Source organism: Poromitra crassiceps (genome assembly GCF_964638095.1).
Source record: "Poromitra crassiceps genome assembly, chromosome: 25".
Taxonomy (NCBI): Eukaryota; Metazoa; Chordata; class Actinopteri; order Beryciformes; family Melamphaidae; genus Poromitra; species Poromitra crassiceps.
The window spans coordinates 10,354,098-10,360,097 of record NC_139649.1 but is presented as its reverse complement, the minus strand read 5'-3'; the positions used below and the strand labels follow the sequence as shown (position 1 = coordinate 10,360,097).

The window sequence follows — 6,000 nt, the reverse complement described above, 5'->3', positions numbered from 1 at the left end:
AGCGGCTAGCGTAATAGTTACTTGACATGGCAGTAAAACGCCACTGAATGACCAAATTGATTGAACTTTTAACCATTTCGAGTAACACTAGTGTTTCCATACGGACCCCCAGCGTTGGTTACTTGTTTATAACGTGAGTATATTTATAACTTTTATAACGTCCTCCAGTTTCCGGTTTATAATTCGGGTCTGCAGCCGAGTATAACAAAGGAAATGGCAAACTGCAACAATAAGTCACGTTAAACCGGACCTTGTACCCACAATTATTTTTTACAGTGGGGCATTCAAAAATAAGGTGGATAGATATATGTATTAATAGATTAGATATGGTTCTAGCTGTTGTATTTTGAAGTGATTCCACTTACGTGAATGAATTGTAAAATCTTTTTTTAATTGAAAACCACCCTGGTAGCTACTGACTCCTAATGATCAGTTATTTATTCTGTCTGTAACACCATGGCTAAACGAAGCTAAACCTGCTCTCTACGCTATAGCCCATTTGCTCACTGATGAGAGAGAGACATAAAAGTAAAGTGCAGGTCTCTGAGAGAGAGCGAGGCGGCCCAGCCTCTCGCTGCAAATGTTCATAAATGGTTTGGAATGCAGTCTGCAACCAGCTCGGCGGAGTTCAACTCCACAGCAGACCAAATGTTTTATAATGACCTATAATTAACTTATTACGCGCGCATTGTCTGTGACCAAAGGGGCGCTGCACCTGACTTACCTCTGGAAAACGCAATCTAATTGAAGCAGACTTGTCTGTAGGGGAGACCCCTATAAGAGGAAAGAGTCTGTGTAGGCCTCAACCTGCTGCTCACTGCCTTCAGTAAACATTGGCACGGATACAATGCGGAGATGAAAAAGACAGAGCCGCTATGTGAGCAGAAACTAATACCATGTTATGTTATGCAGCAAGCAAAATATTGTCTCCTTAAAAGGGAGATTTTTCTAATAATTTACCTCCACACTAGTTTGCAGCACTGACTATGAAAGATTGTCTTGTAGTTGATTAAATATTTGGGTGCTATTCCTTGATTCTGGTCTAAGTATACCGTATTATATAGCAATTTTAATTTCATGGAAACTATTTTTCCAACATTCCCTAGCGTAGCATTTGGGGCCATGCTTTTCTTTCCACGTTGTTTCACTGAACTCTCATTAACACAGCGGGGGTTCAGTATACACACCGGACGACGTGACACGTTGAACAACTTTTAAGAGTTTTTAAGAGAGAAAAAAAAACGCTTAAACCGGGCTCAAAATTTTGCATGACTGTTCACAGCTTTGGAATGTTTTTTGGTTTTTGGAAGTGTTTTGCGGTAACGCATATCTTTAAAGGAACACTCCGCCCATTTTCAACCAGCTTTGTATCATTAGAACATCAGTAGTATATCAGAAAACTGTAAACGGTTTTGAAGTCTGTCATTTAATTTGACAGTTAGTGTTAAAGTGTGGACCAGTGACATCACTGGTCCACACTAACTCAAATGAATAACTCATTAACTCAAATCAACTCTCAATAACTGTCAAACTATTCATCATTCATCTAGTTTGACAGTTATTGAGAGTTGATTTGAGTTAATGAGTTATTAATTTGAGTTAGTGTGGACCAGTGATGTCACTGGTCCACACTTTAACACTCAATAACTGTCAACATAAATGACAGACTTCAAAACAGTTTACAGTTTTCTGACATACTACTGATGTTCTAATGATACAAAGCTGGTTGAAAATGGGCAGAGTGTTCCTTTAACAATGGTGTTTGGTTGGGTTGTTCGGTCCATCTCATTGGCTTGATGGGAGAAGAAGAACAAACACAGTCTCTGCTCTGCTGCCGTGGCACACGCAGGACTGTTGACTCTCATTTGGGTCAAGGAGATGTTTCAGCAGCCCGATGGTTATATTCCAGAGTGACTAAAAATAAGGCTCGTCAAAGCGTCATCGAAAAGACACACCTCTGCGACACACCGGAGCTCCAAGAGGCTAAAACAGACACATGACACAGACACACAAACACACCCCTTCTTCACAATGCCGTGTCTCTCCGTCCTCCGTGTGCCAGAAGTCTCCACGCACAGAAGAAATACTTCATCTATCATCTCCACAATTTACAGTCGACTCCGAAAATAACTGTCGATCCGAGAGCGCTTTTCCCAGAGCGAGGGAAACAACAGAATAGAACTTATGGAATCTGCTCCATTGTTCCGCGCCAACCCCCAAAGTGTAAAATGGCAGCCTTCCCGGCAGTGGAAAACATAGAGGACTGGACAATACATTGTCCAGAAATAGGGCGACACACACACACGCCTTGTGTCATTGTTCGGCGTCGGATTTCAGTCAAAACTCCAGATTCCAACGTGACTGTTGATTCCATCAGAAAGATAAACTAACTGGACAAAGGAAGAATTTCTGTGTTGTGTCTCCGAGCAGCTCAGGTTCTTTGACCAGACAAGCAGCAGCTTGGCTGAAGAAATACAGCCGAACGCTTCAATGCCGCTGTGGAATTTCCGACGGACAGATAGGGCGCCTTCAGAAATCGAGCCAAACGGGGGGGTATTATTGCGTTCGTTTTGTCCATAAATTTGTTAAGGCTAGACAATAGGCACCAGTGAGCCAGTTAAGCTCCCGTTTGCCATTTAGTGCTCTCGTAAAGTAACCTCTAACCTCTCCTTACAACAGACTATTCTGAGACGCCCTCTGTGGCCCTGCGCACTGTCCCCGGTGGACGAGGCGCGGGCTGCTGGTTCGCACAGGGCCTGCCATTCATCTCGGGAAACCTTAGCACTCTGTTCACCAGCCACAGCAACAACAAGTGCCAAGGTCCGCCCTGGCTGCCCGGTATATTTACAGACCTGCTATTTCCTATTTAGAGACATAAAACACTCTTTCTCCTCAGATACGGCCTTTCCAAAATAAAAGCCCTCCGCTTGAGAGAAGAGAAGGGCAACAACAACAACACTCACCTAGCAGCGCGGGCTTACAAACAAAACCCAATGGAGAAGCGTGTCGAAACAACGCGAGACCAAAACCCCCCAAAGCTGTTGATGCCCGAGAAAGACTGTTAATGTTTTTCCAACTGTGATGTGCTGTCATCATCGAGCAGGCAGAGGCCTGTTGTTACCTCAACGATACTCGCAAGTGATCTGCCAAAGGCGCACTTGTGTTTGATTACGTGTAAACCAAAGTCTATTCAGCAAGACTGCTAGGCAACCTGCTTATCTAAATATTGTAAAACAGGAGGAGGGACATGGAGTGGAGCCTGGCAGTAGCTCCGGTAGCTGCCTGTGACTAACTCGGGGCGTAACCATAAACCTGGCACAGAGAAGCGCTGTGGTCCGCGATGGTCCCGTCTCGCTGTAGTGGAACAGCTCGAGCGTGTGGAACGCCATCGACGGCTCAGCGACACTGGGAGGGAATGGCTGCTGAGTGCACTGGAACATATGGAGAAGCACGCTCATAAGACTGAGGGGAAACAATATTCAGCTTCCACTTTCCCCTTTCAAATCGACAGACTGAAGTTTTACACACTTGTTGCATCTCTGTGTGTCATTTTGTTGTTTCTTTTTGATCACATACATGTTTGTTGTGATCATACATGTTTGGTTACTGGTTTTATGGAATAGAGTTTTTGGTTCATTTACAGTTGTGTGATGATGATCAGGCTGTATAACCAGCGGTGCCTCAGGAGGTCCCTGAAGATCATCAAAGACACAAACCATCCCCACAACAGCCTGTTCTCCCTGTTACCCTCAGGGAGGAGATACAGGGTCCCAAAAGCACGCACAAATCGCTTGAGGGACAGTTTCTTCCCGCAGGCCACGAGACTCCTTAACATACACAACTAGTGTAGTAGCTGTACTGTCCCGTACTGTAGCTGCTACCATTATGTATGTCTAATGTTTAATTGTATGTTTAATTAGGTATATGCTATTTGCACCTGTACGTCAAAGACGTCAAATTTAAAATGTATAAGTACGTCTAAAGTATGCACATGACATGTGCACCTATGTGCAGTGAATATGCCACTGTCTCTGACTTGTCTTATCACTCTACTGCCTTATTGCTTGTTGTGACTCTTGTTGTTTTTGCACTCATATGCCCTGTTATATTTATGTTGTAAACGGAGTCCACAGCACAAGAATTTCAGGAGTGACAATAAAAATCTTGAATCTTGAATCTTGAAATCTTTGTTGGAGCAAAGTGCTGTTTCTGTGTGAAACATAGCGGGGACGTGCGTGCGGGTCATCATTCATTGTTGCAGGATAAAGTGACAGGCTCCTCCCACACCCCGGCCTGGACACGGGACGTCCCGAACAATCAGAGGGGGGCGAGGGGGGCGAGTGCACATGTTTCAGATGACAGCAGAAAGCCCTGCACCTGTCATACAAGCATTCTCTGGCCCTTTGTTTAACACCTCGCGTTCCTGCCGTTCCACCGGGGTGAGGGGTCACAACAAACACCCAGGGGTCACAAACACCCGACGCACAATTAGTTTCTGTGTACGTGTTTGTGTCGTGTTACAGTTTAGCAACAAACAAACAAACCCCGGCACGCAGACCGCCGAGTCTGTTACAGAGTAATGGACTTCTGAGAGAGGCGACTTTGGCATTCATCCCCACGGCAACCCCCATAAAGCTAATGCTAGGGGCCATAAAGCTAATGCTAGGGGCCGAGACCACGTGCACTTACTATAATGCTGTGTGACTTGAACAGGAAAGGGCTTCTTACAGCAGTCAGGCCCACAGGGCTGCATTCTCCCTGTCCTCTTTACACTTTTAACACTGTTTACAATGTCTATGGGCTTATTCGCCATCTCATTAACTCTACTGTAATGTTAAATACCCTGATAAATGCCTCTTCCCCTGTAGATAACTATGGGATGTGTGTGTATGTGTGTGTGTGTGTGTGTGTGTGTGTGTGTGTGTGTGTGTGTGTGTGTGTGTGTGTGTGTGTGTGTGTGTGTGTGTGGTCAGGTGGGGTTGTGTTGCCTTTAGGCATGGGGCTATCCATGCTGCATACCGGCTGCCCATCAAGAGTTCATATAGGCGTCCGGGTAGTGTAGCGGTAGATTCCCTGCCAACCAACACGAGGGTCACAGGTTCGCGCCCCCCGTGTTACCTTACCTCCGGCTCGGTCGGGTGTCCACACAGGCATGATTGGCTGTGTCTGTGGGTGGGAAGCCGGATTGAGGCCGAGGGTATGTGTCCTGGTCGCTGCAGTAGCGCCTCCTCTGGTCGGTCGGGGCGCCTGTTCGGGTGGAAGGGAACTGGTGGGAATAGCGTGATCCTCCCACGTGCTACGTCCTGCCGCTGAAGCTCCCCGCTGTCAGGTGAAAAGAAGCGGCTGGCAACTGCGCGTGTGTCGGAGGACGCATGGTGCTAGTCTACGGCTCTCCCCTGATCGGCAGAGGGGGTGGACCAGCGACCAGGGCAGCAGGGGGGGGGGAGAAATTGGCCAAGTACAATTGCGGAGAAAATTGGGGGAAGATCGGAAAAACATAATAATAATTAAGAAAAATCATATGACCAAAATGAAGTGAAAATCTGTGGATGATTGGATGTTGCGATGATGAATGGGCTTTAAAGAGGATTATATACGCATCATCAGTTCCACCTGTGATACTTCTAAAAGCTGACAGCAGCTCAAACAGGTCTATACCTCCCCCCCTCCTCCTCCTCCTCCTGCCATCCCCTCTCTCTCTGTCACCCCTCACACAGGTCTATACCTCCCCCCCTCCTCCTCCTCCTCCTGCCCTCCCCTCTCTCTCTGTCACCCCTCACACAGGTCTATACCTCCCCCCCTCCTCCTCCTCCTCCTGCCCTCCCCTCTTTCTCTGTCACCCCTCACACAGGTCTATACCTCCCCCCTCCTCCTCCTCCTGCCCTCCCCTCTTTCTCTGTCACCCCTCAGCAGCAGTTGTCGGTGTCCATTCCTCTGCTGAGTCGTCCTCTGCTGACTTTGGCAAACGAGGCACAGGGGTCGTTTTTCACGCCAGGCATG

At 47.0% G+C, this 6,000-nt stretch overlaps 1 protein-coding gene across 2 annotated transcripts in view; it reads right to left on the bottom strand.

Moving 5' to 3' along the window:
* arhgap46a (Rho GTPase activating protein 46a) overlaps positions 1-6,000 on the bottom strand; it is a 44,889-nt gene that overhangs the window by 32,705 nt on the left and 6,184 nt on the right. The gene's annotated exons all lie outside the window — the stretch shown is intronic.